General features: G+C 27.4%; 1 protein-coding gene across 5 annotated transcripts in view; it reads right to left on the reverse strand.

Moving 5' to 3' along the window:
- The window catches only part of Ccn (cellular communication network factor protein Ccn), a 304598-nt gene that overhangs the window by 171479 nt on the left and 113698 nt on the right, over window positions 1-19421 (reverse strand). The window contains exon 1 of one of the 5 annotated variants that reach the window (XM_089223941.1): window positions 16201-16219. The exons of the other annotated variants lie outside the window; for them this stretch is intronic. The gene's annotated coding sequence lies outside the window, so the exon portion shown is untranslated. Of the gene's footprint in view, window positions 1-16200; window positions 16220-19421 lie in introns of those variants that run through there. 5 annotated transcript variants of the gene reach the window in all.

Raw genomic sequence — 19421 nt, forward strand, 5'->3', positions numbered from 1 at the left:
CTATACAAATTATTTAAGTTATGATTATTCAATTTTCAGTATAATATAATCATTATGCTTTGTACACTGCAGTAATAAATGTCGTTCGAAATATTTAAGATGATGTTTTAAATGTTGCCATCGTCCATATTATTATGATTGAAACATTTTTTCCTTCAACTTTTATTGTAAAAGTCATCCATAAAAATAATACATAATGATGATAAAAATATATACTTAGTCGTAACTAGGTCAACAAGACAAAAATACCTGTTTTATATAATATATAGAACTTTAAGCCCTCGTGATTTTAGTTTGTTATTATCAAAGTGTTTTATCTTTAAATGTTCCAGTCATAATTTCAGTTTGTATTAGCTATAGGCATGACAATTCTTATGTCCTTTGTTTAATTGTATAATAAGAAAATGTTATATAGGTACAACAATGTCTTTCTTAAAATTTCACATTTGAATAATACCTTTGTATGCCTGTGTTAATCGTTCCATTTCACATCATCTATGTAGTAAGTAATAAGAAAACACTCATTTTAACGTGCACATGCTAATCTTCACGGTTGTATAGTTATTTGTAAAAACGATGGTTTCTAAAGAGTTCTTAATATAAGCACATTTAAAATTTTAGGAAACTAAAAAAAACACACATCAATTCAACTAAATATTATAATAATCGAATCGTTTTCATGATCGGTGATGATGAGAAAATCGAAAACATTTTTATTTGCCAATAGATAATATAATATTTCACACGAAACCATATTTTAGGTACTTATGATGATTGATGATTGCATAATAGTAAAATTTTAAGTATGAAGAGATTGGACCATTTTGGCAAGTGTCCATTGTGATAATACTAAAAACATAATATTATAAAACAAATAATGTATCGTAATATCGAATTGATAAACTCATATATGTGTATTTAAGTAATTGTCCATATAGTCCATAATTATTTTAAGTATTAACACCACCCAAAAAGACTTAAGCAAAGATGGTGTCGTGACCTTCTATTTCAAATTTAAAATAGCTTAACTAAATAAACCAAAATAATAATAATAATAATGACTCAAAATAGGAAGTGTCATTAATGAGTGACTTCTTTCCTCAAAAAATTCATATATATATTACTCTGTGCACATTATTGCTTATTGTTCTAGATAAGACAGATTGTATAATTTCTATTGTTTTTTTCATAAAATTACTCATCATATTTATTATTTAAATTATGAAAGATTTTTCAAGTTAAATATTAATTTAAGGGATCAATAAAATTATTTAAAACTTATAGATGTCCGATAGTTGCTTCTACTAATATAATGATAATAATTTTCCTAAAATGTTATAATTTTCGTTACATAAGGTGTGTACACATACACACATATATATAATATATATATATATATAAATATATATATATATTATACACATTTAAAGGCTAATAGTTAATCTATTTCAGTTCTACTTATAATGCACATTGTAAAAATGTAGAACGTTTACTGATTTTGGAAAAGTATTTAAATATATATAATATAATAAATAATTTAGATTTTTCACATAGAAATATCAATTTTTTTTTTTTGCTTTTTTTTCTCATCTGATATTAAACGCATGCAAGGTGCAACGTAAACTAAAATCAAAATATTAGTCGATAAATACTTGTGAAAAGTGTAGATAAGAATGAAATACTAAAATAAATAAATGTAGAACAGTAATGTGAAATATTATTTAAAATATTTGAACATAAATAATTGAAAATTGTTAATATAATATTGTTCCTACAATTTCAGCGACGAAATTATTAATGGGTATTGAGTACATATTATCAAGCAATATTTATAAAATTATAATAATATACAAATTTATTTATTTATTTTTTGTTTTTTGTATAATTTAGACTCATTTTAAAATGTATCTTAGACGAAATAAGTTCATGCTATACGTATATTGTTTCATTTTTTTTTTTTAGGTAAAATTTTAAAAGTTTGAATATATTATATTTGTAAGCCTTATGAAAGTATTAAGAAAAAAGTTTATTTTTAGGCACATCTCAGTTGATGGTACCTATGGTAACATTATGTTTCAGTTAACAAAGTTTTTTCACTGCACCTACATAATTATAATAAATTATACTTAAGACAAAGAAAAGTTATTGCACAAAGAAAATAATAATTTAACATGTTTTATTAATTTCTGGTTCATCACATTATTATTGATATCGTATGTAAAATATTATCACTATCGTCGAATCTTCTTATTCAGGATAAACTGAACTGACATTATTACAAAACTATTAAAATGTACACTTAATAATTTTTAATGTATCGTAATAATTATTTATGTGTTACAATATAATTTTAGCTTATAGATTTTAGTAAAACTATCAATTTCGAGTTAGTTATTATGATAACAATTACAACTCAGACCCTAGATATTAAATATCATAATATTTTATGTGTGAAAAATAATGAAGAACATTTTAAAAAGTTCAAACTAGTTTGATGAAAAGAGTTAACAAAAACATTTAGTGGATGGTAAGGATTTCAATTACGTATAATTCAAGAACAATATTGCTTATGCACTTAATAATGGCGAAATGAAAAGAAGACAGAGAGCCAGTAATAAATTTTTTAATTCCGTCCGACATTAATAGCCATGAGCCCTTTAATTAATAAAATTAATTACATTTTCATAAATTTGCATAAACACTGGGTATATCTGCAGCATAAAATAAAACGCGTTTCCAGTTGCCGAATCGAAGAATATAACGTATACGCTTTAAGTGTGCCGACTTAGGTCCGGTCAAACCTCCGGAAGGAGAGTGTGGCAGAAGACGGTGAACTGCGCGTCACCAATTATGTTATTATTATTATTATTATTAAGGTTGGGGTGGAGAGAAAAACTTGAAACCGGAAAAGCGGTGAACTCGGAGCGCGCGTTTGCGGCCGGAAGTAAAAGGGCACGCGCTAGGTGTAGTACAGCATACTCCGTAAATTCACCGATGACGGTAAGTCCCTCAATAAAATCTCGGATGGTGCGTGAAACTTTCTTTTTAAACTTATTATACTGCAGCTGCTCAAAAGTCGTTAGCCCCGAAATCCTCGTCGTCCGGAAGTATTATTGCCCCGGAGTTCAAACTTAAATTTTGCTTGCACACGCGGGACGCAATATAATATAATAACTATTATACATATATATATATATATATATATATATATATATATAATATGTAGGTTTGCTACAGATACACGTTTATGCAGTCCTAAAGACGTCTTCGGCACTTTCACACCAGAAAACGTGAGAAATCGATTTGTGCGCGCATTAACGGCTGTGGTGGTTTGTTAGTTTAGTAGGTATACTTATACCTACCTACATCGCCGTCATATGGAAGCTCGCCGACATACCATAAAACCGTATATCGTGGGATTCGATGAAATATGCCGAGAAATTGACAAAGTTTTTGCCAGTTCGGGAAGATGCAACTCACAAACGTTAAAAAGTCACGGTGTTTGTTGATATTCGGAGAAGAAAAAAATATATTACGACCTTCATTAGCCCGAGACAACGGTGGAAGTCGTGAGAGGGATACCATTTATTTTCTTTACATCATCATGTTCTTTATATTTTCATTTCGTTCTTTTATTGTTTTTTTTTTTTTTTATCTACGCCGCCGGCACATACATATCCCTTACGGCTTACATAGATGCAAAAAAGTGTTTACAAGAGAAGAGAATTATTATTTAAGGAGGTACTACGCGAAACGGAATTACATAGAACCATTATTATAATGAACATCAAACTATAACGAAAATGTATTAATGGTCATATTATTATTATTTTTGGTTTTGTGGCATTATAAACTCCAATATCAAATGTTCTTTGTTGAGGACCTGCACTTTTATAATTAAATAATAATACACATCTTTGTCTTCGAAATACGAACTCTTGTTTGATTTTTTCTCTCAACAAATATTCTCGTTGACATATTCCACACTTCGTCAAACATTGAGATAATACCCTTCGTTTAATTCTTTTTTAGGCAACATAATTATTTAGGACTTACAATTCAAACTGATAAAATGTGTTGAGTTTACTCAATATTAACTGTAACATAATATTGTATTACAACATGTATATTGTTGGTTGATTTATCACAAATTTAAATGGTTTTTATTTTAATAAGATGAATAGTTTATACATGTTGATAAGACATGTATAAATTATAAGACAAAAAAATAGAACAATAGTAAAAATTATCTCAAACAATCTATCAAAAAGTGTTTTTTTTTTTTACACAAATTTGATCGTATACATTTAAACAGGATTAGTAGGATTAGTACATGACACGTTTTTTAAAATTATATAATGTAATTAATTAATTGCAGGTAGGAACGTTTTTTTACAAAATATTCTCAACCTTTTTTTTATTATAATATGGTACTACTATCTAGAATTAGTGTAATTGTTCAAAATTTATTCAAAATGTTAAAACCTCCACATACCATTCTATAAGTTGTGTGAAAAATTTCAACATTTGAATAAATTTAATTTAAATTTATTATTAAATGTGGATGAGCATGTATGGTAAATCACTTTGTATTATGAATTCTATTCAAATAATTATTTATTAAATTGAAAGAGATTATTATTTATAAAAATATGATTTATGACTCATAATTATGTCAACTAAGTTAATGGCTGTTAATATTGTGTGACATGCTATAATATCGGAAAAAATTTCGTTCCACCACATAAAATATAACTGTATTAATAAATAAAGTTACGAACTATTCTTTTTTGATGTAAATATACATTATGCATAGAATACTTTTTAATGTATTATATTATACATATATTCATAAAAAAATATTTCAAAAAAAAAAAAATTATTAAATCTTAAAATGTTTGACGTATAATGTTTTTTTAAATAAATAAAATTATACTATTCATTGTTTTGCTCGTCAATGATATTTGATTCTAAATATTCTTCACTATGTCACAATTATACGTTTTATTAAATTACCTAGAACCTATTAGATACCTAATATTTAAAATAATTTATTTCTTAGAAATAATTACAATGATTATCATGAAGAAAAGATCTTGAAATATATTCTAAAATTTAGGTTTTTTATAATAATCAAAATATCTAATTAGCTATAAATTGTCTTATGAATTTTCAATTTGTGAAAAAAAATACATAATTAACTTAAGAACTGACAATATAAAATAATTAAAAAAAAATAAAACTGTTGGTGTGTTTTTTAAAATTTAAGTTAAAGTATTAAAAAAAAAAAAAAAATGGTTTGCGTAATCTTTTATACGATAGACTGTTAGTGTTAAAAATAAACAAAAAACCCTTATTCAGTGTAGCTTTTAGCCAGAGTAAACATCGTTATTATCACTACGTATCTTGTTGTTTTACTATTGTTGATAAATTATTTATACCAAATTATTTTATATGTTACCTTTTTTGTATTCAATTTGAGTAATACGATGAATATTAATTTACACATTTCTGATACAAATAATGTTACCGTATTAAATTGTAATTTTTTTTTAGTTAATTACGTACGTCTTATAATAAATAAATAATTACACTCGTTTAGATTTATTTATTTACTTATTTTGTGACATCTAAAAGTGATTCGTATTCATATTTAGGTGCCGAGATGTTATGTGGTCGGCTATGGATAAAACAGGTCGCAAATCACGAGCTGAGACCTGGGGAGGTTGAAAAGTCGTGGATTTACATGGCTCATACTGACCAATCAAAACGAAATAATAATGTGTAACACGGTATAAGGTTAGATAAATTATATATTAATATTAATTTATTGTTGAAGTTGACGCCGAGAAAGAGCCGACAGACATAAGACTTGGACAAAACGAATAAGAAAAAAAAATAAGTGGATAATCCAATACTTATACATATCACATATTATGTATATAAATACGGTATGAAATCAATGAGTATAATTTCCACCTGCTCCTCTGGACGGTTACCAGGAGTATACCATAATGATAATAATAATAGCAATAATATTCAGATACAAGGATACCGGTCACGGTGTATTGAAAATAAATAAAAAGGGTACGTTACTAGTCATACAGCTTCTTTCACGCCACCAGAAAGCGTGGCAACAAAGGCTCTACTCCTCCATGCTGTGGTACTAACGGTGTGTGTAAAAGAAGTGTCGTCGCCCGCCGGCTTAGTCAACAGTAAAGACATCAGGTGAGTGGTGATGGAGACAATGGGAGTGAGAAAATTAGCGATAACATTATGTAAATTATTTAAATTAATCAGCCGATGTCCTAAAAAGACGATATCGGTCGTGTGTGCCCGGAACTTCTAGATGACAGAGGAAACTGTGTATGCATTCACCGAATCGGCAGGTCTGGTCGTCGGTCGGCAGACTTGGACCCACATTAACGCAAGCACACGGAAACAATAGGTATAACAATAATAATTGTTTAATATTGTATAATAATTGACATGCTAAAATATGTCACCTAACTCTGGTCGCCACAATTTATTATGAATAAGCCATTGAAGTTTTGAGAAAATTTATATATAAGAATTAATGTTGAATAGTTAAATAGTTTTAAAGTGCAATAATTATGTTAAAAATTAATCATTTGTAAAATGCGTCCACGCAGAAAGTTACAATGACGCGAATGTGTACTTATAACTATAATGATATGAGTAGAAAAAAACTATAAATAAAGAATATATGGATATGAATTAATTAAGTAATACAATTTACAACTTTTAACACTATTTTTATATTCGGTGGTGTACAGTCAATGAAATAAATTATAGACATTGAATAGCTAGGTCACTGAGTTTGGGTAGGTAATAAATCATAGCTTATACAAATGACACAGCTGACAAGGTCTAAACTATACAGACTTCATATCCTATCATTAGATGATATATAAACTTCTATTTACACATCTACATACGATTAATGTATATTGTATACAGATGAGATAAAAATATGACCCTATCTTTGTACTTGACCAATATGTTCACTGATCATGACACATGACATACCTAGTGTATAGATAATTCAAATAAAAAACACTTTTTTTTTTGGAGTTATTGGTTACAAAATTTTAAGTTAATTCAACAACAACTATTTGAAAATAAATTTGATTAATAATGACTTGACGCTTCATCAATATTTTTATGATTATTAATTGATACGACTTTCAGTAGACTAACGTTTCGAGAGATTATCTAAAAAATCTAATGTTAGGGCTTGATGATATTAATATTACAATAGCTATTGCAGTTCATATACCTACATAATATATAATAACGTATAATAACATTTTTCTGCGTAAAATTATAAAATACCAGACGTAATATTATGACTTCAAATCATTATAATTATATTGCACAATACTGCACATGTTTTGTTTAAAAAATTGAACAGAAACTTTTAAATATTTAAATGTTTGAATTTATAAAAAATAGTGATTTACTAATAATTCCTTGTTACATTATAAAATAAATAAACGAGTTATCAAATAAATAAGATCATCATAATTTTTATTATCGTGTTTTTTTGTTTCGACGATGATAATAGATAATTTGACAATTGCGACACTCTAAATCGACATAATAATTATAGTCTTTATGGGTAGATATTATGTACTAAGGAAAATTATTGAACGGAAGAGACAAAAAACGAAATATTTTTAATTTAATGTATATAGCATTTCAAAACCTTATTAAACATGTAAAATCTTAAAAACAGATACCAAGTAGGTACGTATGAGAGTGCGCAAAGTTTTTGGACCATAGTCAGTGACTATTTTTGATTGGTATCCAACGCTCATCACCTTTTGGATTACATTCAACAGCGTTGTATGGATTTTAAACAAGACGTACAAGTTTTGCCGTCCTAGTTAGCAGTCTTCATGTACTTACAAATATTATATTTATTGACTTTTCGTTTTCTCCTACCACACATGTTCGCGCATTCAATCCACGATATAGGTATAACCTGTCGCAAACCGTTTCAGTAACCTTCAAAATATTATAATAAACTATATAAGATTGATTTTGGTAGTATCCAATGCATATAAAAATAAGAAATATATACAAAAGGATCACGGACAAAAATAACATATAAATAAAAGAAATAATAATAATAAATCTCCGAGTTATCGAAGATACCTTTGGAAAGAGCTGAACAGTGTGGGCACGATTCCGGATAAAAGGATACATGGAAACCGGTAAAATGAGGTATTTTATATTTGCATGAATACGATGGTTTAGAGAAGGAAATGTAATGCACCAAAAAGAACCTTTTTCACGTATCGTTGGATATGGTGAAATCCAAGACGTCTTAGAAGATTTCAGTGCTGTGGACCTTACGCAAGAGAAACTAATAATGTGTTTCAAAACGGTCCGAAGAATAGATTGAAAAGAAGTATCCTCCGTTGATGGCAGAGTCGTCGGGTAGACGAGGACAGTGAGTGGAACTGTGGAAGTAGTGTGTATTCTAATATTGGCGGAGACATGGGTTAGTAAACTACAGCTATATTTTTAGTGACTTAAGTATCACGTGTCCACTGAGTCGAGTAATTTGTGTACCGATATCTACACAAAGAAACCCTAGTCGCAATACCACACACCACAAATCCACTTATAATACCGTTTAAAAAAAAAAAAAAAAAACTGTTCTCCAATGACCAAACGATAATTAAAGTTTTTAAATTAAACATATTCTACATACAAATTTGAGATCAAATATCTTTTTTTTTATAATGTATGTAAATGTAATGATAGAAATAAAAAAAAAATAGCCAAAACTGAAAAATCGTAGATGAATCAACCTACAATATAGTAATATATCTCAGGTGTAACCTATAAAATACTAAAAATATAAATGTATAATGTTTATCACTTTGAAACAAAATCTATCTGTTTATACTCGAACTGATTTTATCAAAAAAATATATTATTATAAGCATTATTATAAAAATAAAAGAAACACAACATTATATTCACAAAAAGCTTGAGGGTTAAAATATTTTCTTAAACTATAAAAATCAAAATATGATGCCATTAAATATCACATTTATTTTTTCAAATATCAATGAGAGTCAAATTTTTATTTTTTATACAACTCTGATAACTATAAAACTTCGCACATTAAATGTTAAAACAATATGACTTTCGGAAATTTAACGTTTAACCAAAACAAAAACAAACATTTTAAAGGAATGTTTGAATGTATACAATAGTCTATACTCTATTGCTTTAAAGAGTAATATTTATCTGAGAAAAAAAAAATTCAATTAACAAATGTTAATATTGTAGTATTATGAATACAATTTTAAATGTAAATCAAGGAGTACAATAAACTCGATTATAATTATATGTATATTAATATAAATGAACTTCAATTATCTGAGACACTGTTATACTTCGGATAACAAAGGGTGTATCCAAACGCTCTGTTATATCTGAACGTCATAATAGATAATATCTATCTTGCCTTTCTTGCACCAAGCCACAGATATATAATAATGTATAAAATAATCAAATTCATAAAAATTAATGTTTGTTCGCTATTCGTCAACTCAAAAATTACTGGACCTCTTTAAACACAAGTTATATTAATAAATTCCTTTTGAGATTTAGGCAATGTTTTTATCTTCGTTTTTTTTAACCCATATAGGGTGGCTCACAAAAGAATTTGTCTATGGCTGAGGTAAATCAAATATTTTTTTGTTTATTCAAATAGTTTTCATTAATTACATGCAAAAAAACAGTGTTATTTAAACCCGATAGAATTATTATCTGTATTATATTATAAGTAGGTACTTTTGTAATTCAGGCTAATGAAGATATTTTATATAAAATATGTAAAGTTGAGTTAACTATATGTTTATATGACGTATTATAATAGAGGCAAAATGTATGGTTGTTATTTGTGTACTAAAAAAATACTTTACCAATTTTTACAAAAATTACTCAGAACATGTGCAGTGAAATAAAATGAAAACGATAGATAGTTAGATTATACCAAATGTTCAGTTAATTAGCCGGATATAAATATCTAAATCAGTGTTGTCTAAAGGGTGTGCCGTGAAATTTGAAAAGTGTGCCACGACAACTTGAACTTTTTTTATAAAACATTATAAAATGATTTTTTTCAAATTATTAAAATATATAATCCAAAAAAAAATAATTAATACAAAAATTAACTTTAAAATTACAAAAAAGAAGATGTAATTATAAATTTCAGCGTAAAACGTGTGCTAATGTTGTTTGCAATAATAGTTAAATCTAAGAGGGCTTGACAATAAACAAACCCGCATTTCTTGTTCAACTGAAATATATATATATATATATATATATATATATATATATATATATATATATATATAATAATTATATACAAGTATAGCTATCAAGAAATAACACTATCATTACCTAATAACGACAATAATAGCCGACATATCATTATATACCTACGTATTATTTGATAAGTAGATAATATTTATTAAAAATGCGCTGTGACTTATAATAACTAATAATAATGTGCCGCGATGGGTAAAGTTTGGGAACCGCTGATATAAATGTTGAAAATCCACAGAGTTTGACCAATTAACACCTAATTGTTCACACATTCTATGGCCTACGGTATTAGAATATAATCTATAGGTAACAGCTATTATTTATGAAAGGAAAATAGTATTATTGGAGAGACTCATAAAATCATAAGATAATAGACCGACATTTACGATTCAGGGAAAGTTTAGATAATAGATAAAATCAGTTATTTAAGGGTGGCTCACCCGCTATTAATAATATTAAAATCATAACCACATATTCGTTTATTTATGCTTGTGATTGGTTTATTTAAGGAAAAAAGTTACTTACACCTATTATTACAATGTGACAAAAGTGGATGTATATCTCAGATTCAATTATTTTCCGCCAGTATCGGGTAATATAGCTATTAGCTAGTAATAAATAATCTGAATTTTAAAATGATGAATTTTCTTTATCTCAGAATTGATTAACTATTTATTGGTAAATTTTTACTTGATGAATGAGAAATGTGTACACTTTAATTATATTTCTAAGTGTTTATTAAACCAAATAATATTCACAATAATAGGTCAAATTATTACATTTCCTTCTACTCCTCCTTAGTAAATTATGAGTTATGTACTTTGTAGCAATTCGATGGAAATGTACCGATAACATTATATGTTGTTTTTAGACGTATGGTATTACAAGTAATTAGTAAGATAATCAATAGTACCAAGATAAAAATAAATAAATAGATATTGCATGATAAAATGGCAGACTATGATAAATTATGAAAAAATAGTTAAGGTATCAAATCCATAAATAATATTAATTTTGACAAATTTAATATTTATTGAGTATTACGTACCCATTGTGTTTTATTAATACTGTTTACAATAAATTTAATTTGGCAATAAACCTGTTCTTATATTTGTTTCACCCAATTTTAACTTAATTTAACAGCAACAAGTTTAGAACTTATATAATATAATTATATTTTCGTCAAAACAGATACAAAAAAAAAAGTTTTTACTATTTTAATCCTTAATGGTTAACAAAAACGTCAATTTGATTTCGAAACGAAACACGCGCTGCAGTCTGCAATCATAAATATTTAAGTTTTCTGTTTACTTGTTGATTATAAGTTTAATAAAACTTTAAAACCGTAAAACATTTTATATTAAGATTTAAAATGTAATATAATTTCAAAGTTAAACTATCGTAATATAGCCATAGGTATTCATCTATTTTATGCACAAAACAATATAAAATTGTATGTAAAAATGTATTTTTTTTCCAATACTGACCATATTTAGTTCATTACTTATGCATAATATTATATGTAATAACAAAATTTACCATCTAGCTGGTTCAGAGTATAATAATTTTATGTAAGTATGATAATATAATAAAATGTTTGAAAAGATTTCATGTCAGATTATTTAAATATACATGCTATTGAATACATTGTATTATCAAAAAAAAATAATAAAAAATATACGTGATCCCAATACCCAACTATATTCGTTATTATTACTTTTGGTAGGTATACCTGCATTATAGGTACATGTAGATAATATGCGTAATAATGTTATGCGAGTCTAATATTATGATGTACATTTTATTCTCTTGTTGAATTATTTTAATGACATGGTCGTTATAATATTTTATTCGGTTTAGATCAGATACACAACTATACACTACTTTTAAGGACATGTATTTTTAAATTTAGTTCATCCTTACAATCATATTCTGGGTATATTTAAAAGCAACGCTGTGCCCTAAGCTATAAATATTACAATAATTAAAAGTAACTTTTAGTAATTTTTATTCTATTTACATGCAGGTTTGTAATTATCTTAAATAATGTTCTCCTCCTTATTTAGCGATCGATCACAATAAATTATAATGTTTTATATTAATGCAAACTCTGACAGGGTTGAATCGTTCATTTGCGTGATTATTTTTACAATTGGTTTTAGATAACACAATATAATGTCGCTGTTCCATAAAATCCATATTTTTTTATTTTACCCAACTCGTCACTCGTGACTATAATAATATATGCTGTTTTACAACCAATTTATTTTCCATTGGCCATTTTTCCGTTTATTTGTCTAATGAACAATCATCGACATCTACATTATTTGAACCTATTAATGGCACCAGGTTATTACTTATTAATAGTTATGTCTTATAAACAAACTACATAACACTAGATTAACATTTCAAATAGGAGATAACTGTTCTTTTGAAGATGACCTCTTTTTCATTCAATTAGCCGTGAACAACATAGTGCACGTTCAATGGTGGTGCGTGAAATCTATATATTTTGTTATTACTCATTTATATTTAAGTATCGTATATATTTGTATTATTATTATTATTATTGTTCATAAAAATCCCCAGCGGTGACATAGTCCAATGGGAACCAAATATTATTTTACAAAGTACCTATACTTAATTTTAACGATTAAGATATATTATAATTATTGGCTAGTTACCTAACAATATTATTAGGAACGAAAGTATATACTACAAATATGATGTGTACATCTTTATAATTTATATAATTTATTAATATCATTTACATAATATGTATATCTGTAATCATAAAAGCTCAAATGTGTTATCTCTAATACGCGTACAATGGTGTACGAAAATACAAAAAGGAAAACGTGTATACCTATGTCTACCGAGAGCCTCGATAGGTGTGATAGCAACTATTAATCGTCCAAACATTTCCCGCCTTTTTTTAAATTCAAACCTTGGGGCATTATACACTAATATTTTAGCTCATAACCTTATTATAGCTAGTTTTGTAAAGTATTTGAGTATTGGTCTTCAAAATACTTTTACAAGAATTGAATAAGTACATATTTTTAAATTTAAATACTGTTTATCAAAAAGTATTAGAGTTTATTTTAAAAACTATTTTATTCTATTGAATACTTTCCAATAAAATTGTTTTTTTTTTTTCAATTAAAATTGTTATAAAATAAACTCAATAAGCCAATTAAAATTATTGGGAACATATTATTAACTTAAGATGTATAAATAATTATGATAAAATAATGTTTTTTGGTAAACATTAAATTGGCATAATTGATGTACCTAAGTATAATATATGTTTATAATTTGATTATGTAGACCATCTCAAACCGATCTTGATTTAATGCTTCATGATTATAATAATATGTACATTATATTGTAAAGAGTTAAAAAATAAGTATGCTTTACCATATAATGCAATATCATTATGCTATACATATAATACAGTAATACAAAAACAGTATTAGGTAGTACTTGAAAGTATAACAAAGTGATAGGTACTTTTCAATAATATAATATATACTTTTCGCAGAAGTTATATTTCAGACAATTTAAGAATAATTTTAGTATTTTACTAAAAATTAAAAAAACGCAATAGATTATTAAAATTAATTAATATTGAACAATTTCAACAAATAAACTTATGGCAGTAATGCATAAAGTATAAATATTTGGACGATTAATGGTGTCCATAATTAATGATAAAAGTCAGCCAATAAAAAACGTTCACCGAATTGGCCACTCTCTTTAATATCGAGGCTCTCTACCTATGCCTTTTATTTGAAGTTTATTATTCGCTATGGGGGTCATATAATGCTGTACTGCATATGATATGTTGTGTCATCGCCAGTGGTGCGAGGATTTCGACGAGCACAGTGCATTTTTCAGACGGGCATTCGAAAAATGAATCTCAAAATAATTGTTTGGTGATAAATGGCAGAACAGCAAGAGGTAACTGGAGAGAGTTAATGGGATGTGACGTGAGTGAATCTCAAGACCGATCCGGAAACACACAAACCGCGGGTTGTGATGGGATTTCTCTACGAACGAATGTTATTATTGTTTGGCGGTAAACACCACACACAGAATGGCCTGCACTACGTGAAGATGAGGAAAAAAATCAGGGCAGATCGTAGGGCGTGGAGAGTAGCGGATGGTACTCCATCGACGAACACTATGATGGTGTCGTCGGTACTGCAGTGTAGTATGCAAATCGCGTAAACGTTCATAAGAGCCCAGCGATTTATCGTTATCGACTGTTTGGGCCACTCGAATCCAATGAGTTATGAGAGCAAGAATTCCACCACAACCCCTCCGCCACCACAAGAGGACTACAATCACTGGGACTCCGTCCTACCTCCGTAAACGTCACGCCGCACTGCAGGGATAGGAGTTTGAATTATGACTAAAAGCGTTTCGTGAAAAAGATGAAAAAAAATTGAAAAAAAAAACAGTAACCGAAAAAAAAAATCACGTACAACTACTACGATATTATAACACCAGCTTGGAAAACCTTCTTCGATCATTCGTAAGTTAATGTTGCACGCCCCTTGGTTTAGGCGAGAGGGGTGGTGGTGTAGAATTGTCATTAACTTTGATTTTGAATTGTAATAGATTCGTCTATATATGTATTAATGAGAAAGCGGCAACACAACAACGAATTTTTAAAAAACCACCCAACCGATGTCCGTAAAACATCAGATAAGCTCTAAAAATATCCAATAATACGTGAACGATAATTATTATTATTTTTATACGTGCTGGATGGTTAAAGTTTCAATAATAGACTAATGTGATACCCGTCTGGTCGATAAAAAAATGACATGTCAACGTTGATTCCAACTTCTGGTCTTGCTCGCCAAATGTCTAACCATCTACTTTTTATTTTACACGATGATCTGATGATATTAAAACGAAAAAAACTCGCAGGGCAAAATTTAATTAAAAACCGGCAAATACGTTCATATTGTTTTATTATTTTGTGAGTTATACTTAAAAGTATTGTCTACAAAGCGTAGTGAAAACTATTTGCACTGATTTTTTGTATTTCCCAGTAGCCAAGTCAACTGTTTCTTATCGATATTCGATTATGATTGGTCATATTTTACTTGCAGCGGTACATTGATCATTTTTTATCAAGTTTCAAAATATAAATGTATGGCATTGATCAGTGGATAACGATAAATAAATACTATAACAAACCACTTGTAACGCAAAATGAATTATAATAATTATGATTTTATTTTTATGAATACCGACCGATACATATATTATTTATTAATAAGTTTATTTAACATTTTATTGCACTGATGGGAACTCGCGATATTTTCATTTTTGTCCACTTGGGTTATCAGCTGCGATTAAAATAAATATATATCACTAATTTAATATGAAAAACCCACGAGTACTATCAATTATACGTAAACCGACCGTACAGGACGACCGACGAGTAATAAACATTGCACGGCATAATATGTTTATAGGTAATCGTAAACATATGACGTACCCGTGCAGTGCAGGGGACGTGATTTAAACGAGTGGCGTAAAACTTTATATTTCTACATATTAATATGATAAAAATCCATGTCCATACAACTTTTTGAAATAAAAATAAATGTTTTATATGCACATTGCGCAATTAGTCGCACGGAATAATATAAATTGATTGTCGGGAGTTTAAATCAACAGAAGTACCTAATCAGAAGTTTGATCGGTCGTCATTCTAACTGAAAAAAAATACTACTTGAAATGACGCGTAACTATGGACTTTTACATCCTCGTGAACTATTACATCGAAATAATAAATAAACTTACCTACATATCATCACATCATATCTTTATCTATCGGCATTGATATTGATTTAAAATTACGTAGAATGTATTAATAATTACCTGAAACACAAGAAAATAGCACTATATTAGAATAAACTAACAAACCACTATTTAATAATTTTCAGTTAGTAACTATATTATGATATATATTTTTTTAAATATTCAACGATTCTAAATCTATGTATATATAACTTAACAAAAATCAATCAATATCACATAGCTACATAACTAAAAAAAAAAAAACTATTTTAATTCAAAATTAGAATTATTATAAAATACCTAATCAATATAATATTAATAGTATTAAAAAAATACCAAAAAACAGTCTTTTAATTGTTTTGATATATATATTAATAAATAAATAAATATTGCACATAATAGTTAAAAAATTATGTTTAAAAAAAAATACATTATATTATATATAAAATCGTAAAAATATTTTTTAAAAGAGATAAACTTTATTAAGTAAACCATTGATAAGAAATCTGAAATGTCTATGATTACTCATCATATTATTCAAAACACGACCTCACTTATTATTGAATTGTATTTTAAGATATGATTTATGTGTAAACTTGGCTCAAGCTCGTTTTATGAAATCAAGAATTCATAATATAGTACTCCATTCATATAATGTGAAGTTAATATAATATCAAGAGACAGATTATAAGACACCTAAATCTTAAACAACTAAATTTGAGAAACTTGTTATAATTATAATATAAGGAAGATTCACTCCGAACAACGCAATTTTACATACCATTTCCTATTAATATTCTCTTTGCTAGAATACTATTTAGAGAAATTACTAAAATTATAAAGTTGTCTAACCCTTGTAATATTTGCATGTACAAATTTAAGTTAAATTTGTAAATATTATATGAATGATATAATAAATTTAAGTCTTTTCGAGAGAAACCAAGCAGTAAAACTGTATCAACAAGGAAATAATTCACGACTGCAGTTACCTATATCTGCGATAATACAAAACTATTCAAAAAAATTATTTATTATATTTATTAATGAAAATTTTGTACTAGAATTTTTTTTTTTTAAATTGATCAATGAAGTTTTGTGATTCAGATGATAATTATTAATACAAATCGCCAATTTCTAAAAAGTATTTAACAATTTACAAAAGCATTTAAAACAAAACATGTGTGACCAATATTTTCAATTACTGATAAAAAGTCATGGTAATAATAACTGCATAATAAATTATGATTTACTATATTATTTTTTGGTTTTTTTCCGAAAACCTAAAATGTTTTCAATTGGTTTAAAAAGATAATATTACGTAAGTTGATAGGTTTTATTTAATTTTTATAGATTACAATTTATTTTAGTAACGTTTTTATACCTATAATATTCACATTCAACCATGAAAATAACACAAAAAAAAAAATTTAACAGGACTAACATAGACATCTTTTTCTACTAAATTATAAGAACATGATATTTCCATACTATTATAAAATTGTGTTCTGTGTTCCCTAGAAAAAAAATAGGTTTATCTAATCAAGGCATGTTAAACTTTAAGTATCTCTACTCTTATTACTAAAATAAATTTGTCATCGTAATAGATGCAGATATCAACAGTATTTAGAGGTCCGTAACTCGAGGTAGAGTTCACAGATTGAAACTCCTCAACGCGCGGATCTGAACAATACGCACAAAGTTTTCTTGGTATAATTACAAGAACAATAAACAGTCAAAATTACAATATTTGAGAGTTCACAGTTGGTAAACGATTATCTTCATCAAGCTTATCACGGAACCTATAATTTATAACAACTAACTTCGTTTGTCTTAGTACTTTTAATGTTATTAAGTTAAGCAGTGATAAATAGTTCGTATGCTTGACTGCTTGAGGTTGGTTATCAGTACCTCATTTGATTGTATACGGGAAAAATTGATTACATATGTAAGTAAACCCAAACAATGTGATATAAACGTAGATGGAGAATTATCAAGTATTTCAAATAATGTTCTTGTAAGAAATGGTTTGTAATATTATTCATAGTTTTATAAACATTTCCTCTTGTTTTAATATATTTATTTTCCAAAATAGTCATGTTCACTTAAAATTTAAATAATTATGTTTGTACCAATATTATTGCAATACTAAGTTTCTATTACTTTTTTTGTTTTCTACAAAAGTGAAAGAAATTCCTAAATCTAATATTTTTATGTACGATATAACTAAGTATTCCAATTTAGAATTTACTTTCAAATGAAAAGAATATTTAAATAATTAAATAAATTGATTATTTTATATTGCTATAAAATATTTGAACAATAATTATTATAAATTAAATAATCAAACACATAAAAAAAAATTGGTCCATCGTGGGACGCCTGACAGATATGAAACATCGACATTGAAAAATTTAGTTTATAAAAAGATAGTTTGATTAAGTTTGTATAGGATAGCTTATGAAATAAAATAAATATGATACAATCAGAAACAAAATATTCAGATTTTTTAAGAAAAACTATTCTTTATTTTAACGACACATTACATGTTTCACGCGTATGGCTTATTCACCACCCAACGCATTAGATCATTTGTATTAAAAAAATAAAATAAAATACAAGTCAATATTTCAATATACTTATACTATACAAAATATCAGTTTGTAATGATAAGAGACTTAGCGCATTGGTGGTAATAGCTTATAACAGTCAATACAAAATCAGATGTATAGTTTTGATTTTCCGTTGAAATCGTACTTCGAATTTTAAGTTTTTGACGAAAGAACTCAACTCAATGTTGATTATACTCAGTTTTTTAATTTTTTTTGCTATTCGTGCGAATCGGAAGTTGATTCTAGTTGGTAGTTCGTTCACAGTGCATCATCACCATCGCGCATTCACACGTACAACGAGAATTTTACGACAGAAAATCGTGGGCAAGATATAATTTTATGTCTGACTAGATTTTCCTTTTAGTTCCTTCAACGTTATTCCATTATTCAATCTGACAATACCATAAACACCGACAAATGTGCGTGAAGAACAGACCGGGTCACCCGATGGACCGTAATTAGTCAACTTGTGGAAACCGTACAGATTTTCGATATAATCTTCGTATAGTACGAAAGATGTTCCGCATCTGTGATGGACGAGTTGCACCCCTATCCTATAATCGATCGCATGAAGCACAAAAGAGAATATTTTTGATCTCGTTCATCCACATGCGG

The sequence above is a fragment of the Diuraphis noxia genome, unplaced genomic scaffold (assembly GCF_037042655.1).
Source record: "Diuraphis noxia isolate RWA-SAM2 unplaced genomic scaffold, SU_Dnox_SAM2 contig0003, whole genome shotgun sequence".
Taxonomy (NCBI): Eukaryota; Metazoa; Arthropoda; class Insecta; order Hemiptera; family Aphididae; genus Diuraphis; species Diuraphis noxia.